This window comes from Tachypleus tridentatus, chromosome 11 (assembly GCF_004210375.1).
Source record: "Tachypleus tridentatus isolate NWPU-2018 chromosome 11, ASM421037v1, whole genome shotgun sequence".
NCBI lineage: Eukaryota > Metazoa > Arthropoda > Merostomata > Xiphosura > Limulidae > Tachypleus > Tachypleus tridentatus.
In genome coordinates, this window is record NC_134835.1 from 43891030 (window position 1) to 43903116 (window position 12087).

General features: G+C 33.0%; 1 long non-coding RNA gene across 3 annotated transcripts in view; it reads left to right on the plus strand.

The window, feature by feature from the left end:
• Positions 1-2942: 2942 nt before the first annotated feature.
• LOC143231478 (uncharacterized) overlaps positions 2943-12087 on the plus strand; it is a 28912-nt gene continuing 19767 nt past the window's right edge. The window contains exon 1 of one of the 3 annotated variants that reach the window (XR_013016940.1): positions 2943-3288. This is a non-coding gene — a long non-coding RNA (uncharacterized LOC143231478). The remainder of the gene's footprint in view (positions 3289-12087) is intronic. The other 2 variants (XR_013016941.1, XR_013016939.1) reach the window with 2 other exon arrangements.

Sequence of the window (12087 nt, forward strand, 5' to 3'; positions counted from 1 at the left end):
TGCTGCCCTCTAGTGTCAAGCCATTGAAATATGTTTCAAATGTTTTGTTTCTTGGTTTTAGAGATTATGAAATTAAGATAATTAAATGAAGCTATTTGTGTTTCGACTCACTTGTGTCATACTGTTTGTTTTGTATATATATATATATATATAAACAAGCAGTATCACACAAGTATATATATACACACACACCACGCAATCAATCGTGCTTAATAAGTTTTTGTACTTTCCAAACTTTCATATCCAAGATAGTTCTCATAGTTTTTGTTAATTTGCGGAGTATTTGTCTTATTAGGTTTGTAAAAAAAAATCTTCCTAAATGTTATCAAGTGTTTGAAATTAATTTATCTATTTATTTTATGATCTGTTTACTTGGTTGTTGTTAAGCGCAAAGCTACACAATAAGTTATCTGTGCTCTTCCCACCACGAGTATCAAAAGACGATTTCTAGCGTTATGAGTCCCCAGACATACTGCTGTGCCACTGAGATGCCTTGCTTTATGACAAAGCTGCTAAAATTATCTGTTACAATCCCTAACTTTGAACTTCATACCACACGGCAGACAATCAACAGGTAATACTCACTACCACCTCTTGGACTACTAGTTACCAATAGTAGGATTGACCATTACATTTACAATGCACCAACGGATGGAAAAGGGAACATATCAGGCGCAGGGCTCCAATCCTGCCATTCGCAGATTAAAGGAAGTAGGGGCAGTTCTTTATAAATCCTGAATTTTCTGTTTAGCAGATATACTTTTTGTGTTTGCTTTATTTTAACCTGTTATTAACTGGTTTTTTTATTACTAGAAACGAACAAAAATCTCAGCTCGAAGAGGAGCTGACAGCTGATCTACTTAAAATATGTTTCATTTCTTACAACTTTTATATTATGGCTTTTAAATCTTAGTTATATATATACATACATATATACGAATTCTAGCGAATTTACGCGTGGCCATCATTATTTTGTTTAAATGTTGTGAGCGCAACAGTTCGTTTGTGACTGATGTTTAAAATAGACTGGTAATAAAAATACATTGGGCTTAAGGCACTTACACAAGAAAATAAGTATAAATATACCAACGATACACGAAAATAGTTTTAAGATATTTTCAAGTGGTGGTGTATTAGCAGTATTTCTTTAAAAACTGATTGACTACTATGTTAGACCTTTAATCTTTAAACACTGACTGACTACTATGTTAGACCTTTAATCTTTAAACACTGACTGACTACTATGTTAGACCTTTAATCTTTAAACACTGACTGACTACTATGTTAGACCTTTAATCTTTAAACACTGACTGACTACTATGTTAGATCCTCCATCTTTAAACGCTGTTTGGCCGCTATGTTAAACCCTCCATCTTAAAACACTGACTAATCACTATGTTACACACTCCATCAGGGCCGGATTAAGGGCAACTGATATCCTAAGCAAGCCCAACAATGGTGCCTCCCTCGGCCCCTCTATTGCTTAACTGACAAGACATTAAGACTCAATAAATGCTGAAAGTGAAATAAAAGTTTGAAAATTCATAACCCTTTATTTTATTTATTTAACAGATTGGGTATGGATCAAAATCAAACAATGACTGAGGCCTTTTATTTAGAAATGATGAGTGAAATCACTTCTTTGATTAATGATAATTAAAAAGAATTATTTTTAATGTCTATTTGTTTTCATTCTGAGTTAACAATTCTTACTTTGATATTAACAAAAATGAAAAATTTACTCAAAACCCCTTTATTTATGGCCCGGCATGGCTAGATGCGTTAAAGCATTCGACTCGTAATCCAAGGGCGCTGATTCGAATCCTCGTCGCATCAAACATGTTCGCTCTTCAAGCAATGCGAGCGTTATAATTGACGGTTAATCCTACTATTCACAAACAGCGTGCACACTACCATAATAACCATTAGATTTGTTATGAAGCCTCGGTAACCTTTCAGCATCTGAAAGAAACATCTGTGTTTACCATAAACTTAATTATATTGTAATTTGATTTAGCTTTTTCAACAATGATTTGTTGTTGTTGTTTTTAATTTCGCACAAAGCTACTCAAGGGCTATCTATGCTAGCTGTCCCTAATTTAGCAGTGTAAGACTAGAGGGAAGGTAACTAGTCATCACCACCCACCGCCAACTCTTAGTCTACTCTTTTACCAACGAATAGTGGGATTGACCGTCACATTATACGCCCCCACGGCTGGGAGGGCGAGCATGTTTAGCGCGACGCGGGCGCGAACCCGCGACCCTCGGATTAAGACTCGTTCATTTCTTCAGTTTTTATACACATTGAGCCTTTGCTCCTGCCGATTCAGGATTTGAACTAAGAAATTATTATTTTTTAATCTATGATTATGTGCCACAGAATCCTAAAGGTGATTCCAATAAATTTTGAGGATTACTTACGGCAGAACGATTCTTAAATAAATAAACTGCGTGCGCAGTTTAGATAATTGTTTTGATCGGGTGAAAATTGAAAGGTCGATTATTAAATTTTTTCATACTATCACTTTTCTGCTAAATAATTGCATTTTACTTCTTTCATAGATATAAATACAGATACAAAATTGTTCATATCAGGAACATAATTGTTTATAGGACAAGTTTAAAGGCTTGACTTAAGATTTAGAGATTATATTAAGTAATCTCCCCCACTGGTTCATCTGTAAATCCGAAAGCTTATAACTTTAGAAACTGGGTTTAATACCCGTGATAATGACAGCACAGATAACCTATTGTGCAGTTTTGTATTTAGAGCAAACAAGCAAGCAAGAAAGGAGTTAAAACATCACAAAATAGGACTTTCTGACACCCCCTAAAGCTTCGTCTTGTCCACCGTTTCAGCTTTAAGCACGTGACATAGCTCTGCCTGTTCTAAAGCAAAAATTCACGTAATTAATTTTCTTAAAACATGACATCTCTATATTAAGTAGTTCCTTTAAGTCGTATTCGTAGACCTAAAAGTATATATTATAATTACAAACAAATTTTCATTTTGCCTTTGGCATAATAGTAAAAATATGCATCCAATTTTATCAGCAGAAAGATTGAGATTCTGTGAAGCTCTGTGAGAAACATGAAACTAAAGAATGTTGCTGCTGTGGTGAAACTGAATGTAGAGTACAGTCTTCGATTTGTTTCGTCTAGTCCCTCACAGCTCCCTCCCCTTCATAGAGAGACTGACGCTGGCTTCGTCTAGTCCCTCACAGCTCCCTCTCCTTCACAGAGAGACTGACGCTGGCTCGGCCTAATTTGTAGGTTTATTAGATATTTGTAAGTCGAAAAATGAAATTACTTTAATTTGTTAATCACTTATTCGTAATAATACAAGAAACTTCAACTCTTGAAATAAGAAGTTATTTTCATCCACTAGTAATAGATAATAAATGTATAAAATTCCAGTATTTGTTTGCGGATAGTTCGTGGATTTTCAGTCTACACGTTGATCGGAGTGCCTTGGTTTGCTATAATCTCATGTATCAAACCAGGTTGAGTTTCTAATGTTGTGAACATTGAAGATATTTAGTTGTGAAGTGGATAATTGGGTGAATGTTACTGATACGGTTAAAATAAAAGAGTTTCTCGAGGTCACAGTCAAGATTGCACGAAACATCATGTACTTTTTCAGTGTACAGGAAAACGTATGACTGTATTGAAGGCCTTCCCCTCGAGTTAAATTAGGAAGACATTGGTTAATGTAGCAATCAGAAATAGGAGTACTATAACAATTGCACTATTTAGGTTAGCTACTACGATTTGAAACGTGCATTTTTAAATGCTCAAAAATACCTCCACTGCAAAACTGACCACAATGTTATATCTAATCATTTAAGGGAATCATTATTTCCTGATACATGTGGAGTTATTATTAATGATAAACACTTGATTTTATTCCTTCCATCAGGAGTGGATAACTATTATTTTTGACAGATCAGCTCGGATTTCATATGTTTACATTTTCAAGCTTATTATGACTATTAATACAGTTAGTATTGAAGTGAAAAAAGCCCAGATAGTCCTCGAGTAGCTTTGCGCGAAATTACAAAACAAGCAAGCAAGAAGTGAAAAAAATTAGGCCTGACTTACAGCGGCATATTTGCCTTTATTTATTTTTTAAAACTTTTTAAATGGTTATTTTAATATAGACTTAAAACTTTGAAAAAATTAAAATATTTATGGGTAATAGTTACTGCTATTATCTTATTATTGTGAAACTGTACATGCGTCGTGTAGTATTTCATACTTATTTGATATAAATATAATATACAACATTTAAGGTATCACTTGGTTTGAGGACTGAAAAAGCAAGATTTGGCTTGGTTGTTTCCCTAGCCTTTATAAGGTAAAAAAAATGGCTGGTGATACTTAAATTATATTGATTGGTGAACGTTGAGAGGATTATTGGAGAGATAGGAGACTGTCCCCAGACCAGAGCTGCACTCCACACGCCTCAAGAGTGTAAATTACAGACGTAAATAAATAGGATTTAAGTGTGGTTTAAGTACATTACGCTTAAAAATGTCTGTGCAGGTTTAGTGCAAGTTATCTTGTTTAGCTGATGTTCAGAGTTATTTTGTCTTCTATCTACAGTAGTACATGTTTATTTATAGACTTGGTACAATATCGCTCTATCTTGGTTATAGCTCTAGTACTTTGTTTTTATTACATCAATATTTACTGTGAATTGTAATTATAGTACATGATTATAATTAATATTTTAATATGTGTTCAGGCACTAATTTGAGATACAATAAATCATATTATTAATTAACTAGAGACTAGTTATGCGAAACATTAGGGAGGATGAATTTCTGTTTGGAATCAATAGTCAACAGAGCTTAGACCTTCAAGGTGTACCAGATAGCTCTACACATACTGGGTGGATTGGCAGATCTTTAAGTAAAGAGAATACCTCATCATACTCTGTTACCAAAAGGTGGAAAGAACAGAATATATCTAGTTACAAATTATATGCAGAGCTACTCGCTGGTGTGTGTCTGTGTGTGAGGTCACCTATCTCATGAATGATACTGCCGTTCTTATTATATATTATATTATAAGAAACCGGCCCACCATCATTCTGTTAAATTGAGTAGAGTTAAGAACTAGAGCTGTGAGCAGTAAACGGTTAATATATTGTACAAAAGCAATGATACATCAGTGAACGATGTCCAGGTGGGTGCTAGTGGGAGCAAAGGAAATAATGCATTCAGCAGGGAACATTGATTGTGCAGCAGGAAATGGAGCATAACAGGGACGACTATCAGCTCTAATTCTATATCATAAATAATGTTAAAATACTCGTGCTGTCTATAATGTTTCAAAATCTGATTAATTGCAAGATTACCCTTCTAAATGTACATTAAAGTGTTGCTGAAAGCCAGCGATAGATGTCATGTTTGAAGTTATATCAGAATGGAGAAAGAACGCCATCGTAAATCATTGATAAGTATGTAGTTAAATAATATTTTGGAGATGGGTAATATCACGAATAGGCCTGTAGGTAAATAGTCATTAGTAAATGAATATATTTATGTATAGAAAGGTCACAAATAGTCTATTCTAGGCCTAAACTTCAGTTTATCTATAGTTTCAAAAATATTTTATGTACTTTTAAGATTTAGCTTTTTATAGATTTCATACCACGCTACAAGTAATCATCTGCTTATAACCATCTAATACTGAACTGAAACACTAGAAGAAAGACAGCTAGCCACTGACTTACGTTAACGCTTGACGACTAAATATTGTGATAAGACAGTCGCTATAGATAGTATAATGATGGACCCTAAAGTCCGAAGCACGTTTTTACACCAAATTGCTATGGACCATGAACCTTTATATTCACAGTCAGACCACACTAATTCACGGGCTACGCCCGGTCTACTTTGAGAAATGAGAAAGAATGAAGATAAAATAAGTTGATTTTGCTCATCAAAAGGAAGACTTAAAGGTCTGGTTTTGTTGCTGTCAAAGCTGTATAACAGGCTATCTTGCTGTGCCAGTCACATGGATCAAACCCAAAACTGAAGCACTATTAAATCCTCGGGCTTTCCACTGATCCACCAATGACGTTAAAAGAACTATATTTTTGAAAGTGTAGAAAAGCAGTTAAATTTAGTTTATATTAATAAATTAAAAAATAGTCGGCTGAGATTTCAATCAAGTGTAAAACATCTACATGTATGTAAGTTGCACCAAATTATCTTGATCTTTTGTGTACATAAATACTCCAACAGTTGAATTAAGATTAAAATTGATTTTTATCGCATTACTTTTAACTAACTACTTAAGTCGATGATTGATAAACTCTCCAAGGAGACTGGTTGTGTCCTCAGGAACTCGCATACAGAACTTATAGCGAATGTCGAAAATCGAGCAAAAACGTTTTAATGTATAACATTCAATCTTAATTCTTTTTTACTGTTATCGATCTACCCGAGCTTCAAAGTACTCAGCAGCTTAGCATACGAAAAGCTAGACATTTCTTGAATCTGGTGCATCAAAGTGGATGAAAGCAGATTTAAAGATATATAAACATTTCTGAAATATACCACTTGATGCACCCTATTCTTATCTGGAACAAAACGCGCGTTGGTTTCACGTGGACAAAGGACACAAATAACGCTGCAACAGGCTCATAACAGAATTATGCATTATACAGACATGTGGTGACAGGCCAATAGCTCTTGAAAGCCTGTACAAATTTATATAGTTATGTATGTACGTTGTTTCTAAGACTAGTTACTCATATGCGATTATTTTGTATTAAATTTACTAATACATGACTAATAAATAATAATATTGTACTTTTAACTGCACACTGCTAAATGTTCAAGTTATTTAGCAAATCGTAACGGTTTGATAATGATATATAATATTGTGTAATATCTGTGAAAAATTAAAACGTTGTAATAATAGAAAAATGACCAAATGTTAAGTTACCACTGTTGTCACTTTCATAGACAACATACAATAATATCGTAACTATGCTGTTTTACCATTTAAGACTGTTTTAAGAAATAGGAAAATGAAACTGTCACTCACCCAAAGTAGTCATAATATGGCAGGACTAACTTTTATAAGATTGCATATTAAATGTAAACATGACAAAGATTTTATTTGGTACTATTATAAAATATTTTATCACGATCTTCATGTAATGAGGGTTATCTCATTTGCCTTGCTTACGCCTTCCAGTGGATATGTACATGTGTATATATATATATATATATATAAAACACTAAAAACGAGTTTTGATACCTGTGGTGGACACAGCACGTTGTGTAGCGCTGTGCATAATTACAAATATACAGTTCTTGTTTACAAGATATCTACTCGGTACTAGGTGTATTATTTTTTGTTTATTGTGTTCATATCTTGTAAGTTTGATTTAACCAAGATTATCTGGGTTATAATAATTTTACTAATGTTTTCGATTGGTATTGCTCAACTTTCTTGTAAAAAAATATTTTATACTTGAGCTTATAAGGATTACGTGAGAATATATTATAATTTTGTTCAGTACACGAAATGTATCAATTTAAATATGGTCCACCGTACCAGTGATTGATAGATGCTAATGTCAATGCATTTGTTTTCATTAATCTAACATTGTCATTTTAAATCAGCTGATAGCTTATCTCATTTCAAATGAAAATGGTTTTATATTAAATCTCCTTATCCATCTGCTCATCTGGTCTTAGTAAATGTTTGTTTGTTAATGTACGAAGTATTCGGGTTTGTAACTATTAAAAATCTAAGAGTCTGTGATGAATCATGGCTTTCGATTTTTTTCGGTTCCATGGATGTTGACTTGAGAGGGTAGGAACATGCAGAGTTTATTGGCCTAACTCAACAGCGCTAGGCTCCACTGCACATGGCTTCCGAAATGAATGTTGAATTTGTTGATAGCATATCCAGAGTGATAATTAATTTACCAGTTACGTCCTCTATGGTGGGCTTAAACAGTTAATTCAAGTATCTCAGCTTCTTGCTCATGTGTGAATTAATAATTAATACAAAGACTTAAAAATGGAAATGATATGAAATGTGGTAAACTATCTGCTGATGCAAGCTGTAGACCACTTTTAACCATTTTCCGAAATTTTTTATTCGTTATGTGATAAATTGTTTTTGCTAGTTAATTAATGTTTTACATAAGTAGAAATGCAAAATTTGGAGATGCTTACTTGCTTTTGAAGACATTTAATGAGTGATTTATATTTTATCATATGTAGTAAAATATTTATGAACATAATTGATAGTGTTGTAAGTTCCTTTCACAAAGACACTCGGATCTAAATTTGAATTATATATACCAGCATGGAATATATTATTTAATAAAAATATATTTAATATTTCATGTTGTTAAAATGTATAGCAAAACGCTGACTTTATTTTTCATAGGAAAGAAAGTAATGTTAAAGCACTTGTTGCGTAGAAGGCAAGAATATCATTGAATTTTCGGACTGGAGATGCCTTAAGTTGTGATACGCTGCAAAATAAATATTTGTCCACAAAATGCAGCTGTCCGATTGATCATAACATCTTTCCTTCAACTATTGACGATTTACTTTAACTTAAAGCATTTTCGTAATCCATGCAAACTATTGTTTTGCGGAATATTTTGGGCTTTATGTTTTAAAGTTTGTAGCTCAGATTCAAAGTTTGGTTTACAAAGCTTGGAATCATTCGAATGAAAGGTTTGACGTTATATGTATAGTATGCCACACGATATAAATACGAGATTGTTGATGTTAGCCAAATTCGGGCGATTTCATTGTTGAGACGGCTAAACATATCTAAACATTTCAGACGCATAAGTAATCAAACATAAAAACTTATTGACTTCTAATTGCCACTGATTACAGCTGGCTGTAATGTTAGATAATAACAATATCACGCATTAAGTTGCTAAATTTTAGCTTTATGAAGGTTAAGCATGGTCTACTAAGCGTTTTAACTACATGACCTACTCGTCAGTCCAATATTTACGCCTTTTTACCTTCTAATTGCCATGTACGTAGCCAGAATAATAGCTGGAAATAAATGTCCATTGGGTCTAAGTATTCTCAATGTTCACATGTATACAAGTGTCTTTATATAGCACGACTATTATTAAGATATTTCACGGATAATTTCGAAGATAATTTCATATCTGTATATTCAAATATGGGATATTATATCCTGTCAGTACAAAAGGCTGGGCAATGTACTAATTAACAATAAATTATTATTAACAAATACAAAGAACCTACTGATTTGCAGAGACCGTCAAGTATAGTAAAGTTTAAAGGTAGCTGAAGAAACAGCTATGGTTATCATAAGCCCATGAATAATAGAATAATAGAATAAAAGTGCTTAATTGAATAATTATGCTTCGAAGAACAAGCTAACATAGCGGAGTTATTCGTGTATTACTTATGTACCGTAATAAAACATTATTCAAGAACCGGAAAGGAGAGAGAAATATTTAATAAGCACACAATGACAATAGAAACCTATATTTTTATATACAGATGTATATTTACAGTGTAAAAGAAACGCCAAAAAACCAATAAAAGTAACTTAAAAATTGCTATAACATGTGAAACAAATTAACCTGGTCCTTAATTTGGTTAAGATTTATTTTGATTAAAAGCAGTTACTCGTCTTGTTTTCAAGCTAACGCAATTCCAACTTCCAGTTAATTTTCATTTTATTTGAGTAACACCTGGGTCTTCAGTCTTATTGGGTGTTCGGAAAGTCACTGTGCAGTTTTGTCTGTTAATAAACATATAAGTGCAAAGTGACTTTCCGAACACCCTGTACTTAACGGTTGCAACAAACAACTGTTAAATTAGACAAAGTTCTGTAACAACGCCATCACTAATAGACTAGTTTAAAATTGATCATGCTAAATATTTTGTTTATTGATTGAAACTTTGGATAACCAAGTATGCACACAGATTTCGATAAGAATTCAAATAACCCGCCTAATTTATGTATGATCCGTAATTAAGAGGCTTCAATGGCAACAAAAGAGAAAATTATATAATATACATACTTATCAGTTCTCAAATCGTGATCATAAACAAATAAATAGATAACTTCTACTTCCTCCTGCAAGTGAGTTTCTCCTTTATTGAATAAATACAAAATATACTAATATTAATACACTAAGGAAATGGGGAATCTTTGAGAAAATAATACTATTTAAAATATAGCAGCTGTTAGATTAACCCCAGCTCAGCTGAGTAGCCATGTGTTAGAGGAATGAGGAGATTTTATTATTATCCTATTTCCATCAACAAAGAGGAGTTTTTGAAGTTATCCTACTATTTCCATCAGGAATGATGAGTCTTTGATGTTACCCTACTATTTCCATCAGAAATAAGGAGTATTTGATGTTATCCTACTATTCCCATCAGAAATGAGAAGTCTGATGTTATCCTACTATTTCCATCAACAATGAGGAGTATTTGGTGTTATCCTACTATTTCTATCAGAAATGAGGAATTTTTTTATTGTTTTCCTATTATTTCTATCCTAAAGGCTGAAAATTTCACAATACGTCAACTAAGTAGTTTTAAACTAGTACAATTAATATTCTTTGAGACTATCCTATGAATTCAGGAAAACAAGTTTTGTTCTTTGAGTCCCATCGTGTCTAGTTCAGGAAAACAGTGTACATCTTGCAAATATTTTGTTCTTTGAGTGTTGCTGTGTCTAGCTCAAGAAAACAGTATAGCTTTAGTAAAAGTTTTATTATTTGAGTCTCATCGTTCAGACGTTGTAAAAGTTTTGTTCTTTGAGTTTTGTTGTGTCTAGTTCAAGAAAACAGTGAATATTTCGTAAAAGATTTATTCTTTCAGTCTTAGTGTGTCAAGCTCAAAAACAGTGTAGATATTGCGAAAGATTAATTATTTGACTCTCACTGTGTCTAGCCCAAGAAAACGTGTGCTTGTGTTTTCTTACTGCAAAGCCACATCAGGCCATCTGTTGAGCCCACCGAGAGGAATCGAACCCCTGATTGTAAAATCCGTAGACTTACCTCTGTACTAGCGTGGAGCCCCAAGAAAACAGTCTATACTTTTTATGATTTTTCTTATTTGAGTCTTAGGTGTCTAACCCAGGAAAACAGTGTTGGTCTTTCAAAGGTGTATTTGTTCGGTATCCATCATATTTCCTATACGTCATGAAAAAGTTCGCAAAAACTTAATTTTAACAGTACGAAACAATGTTCAGTATCATTATGAATGATCAATTTACATGCTCAGTAACAAGTTTACAGGCGAGATGTTTTGTTCTTAATCTGTTAATGATCATATTATCTTATGAGAGGATTACTTGGGTTCATCATTAATCTTAGTTAAGATCTTAAAGAATGAAAGACTTTATATTAGTTCTGTCGTCCTTTTCAAATTTTCATTTGATTTGCTGAATCGGCTACGAATCCCTGAACACTCATTTAAATTAACAAAAAACAAACGAAAAGGTAATGAAATCAAACTTGTGGTATATATATATGCGTATGTGTGTATAATTTGAACTAAAATACTTAAAACGACTGAGTTAAAGAAAGTAATATTATATAATAATGTGGGTTAAATACACTATGTTTAAGCTTAATGTTTTAAGTGCTATTATCGCAGTCTTGTTAGGAAGTCCATATGTATATCAGTTCAATATTATAGAAATTTCTGTTTTCAGGACTAACTGCCTCCCCAACGGAACAGCGGTATGTCTGCGGACTTACAACGCTAGAAACTGGATGTGATACTCGTGGTGAGCAAAGCACAAATAGTCCATTGTGTAGCTTTCTGCTAAATTACAACAAACAGACAGAACTATTTTTTACTTTTCACAAGACTTTGTTTACAGTGATTTTATTATAAGTTCGTAAGTTACCAGCTATGATAGTCTCAAGTCAATTGACTGAAATACTACTTATAAGTAATACTAAAAACAAATGGTATGATATTCAACCATAAGCTTGGTAAAGCTTCAGCACTGCTGTGAAACATCAAGTCAGGCTCCTAATATTTTATTCGAATCATTTTAGTAGGTTCACTAAACATCTTTAACCAT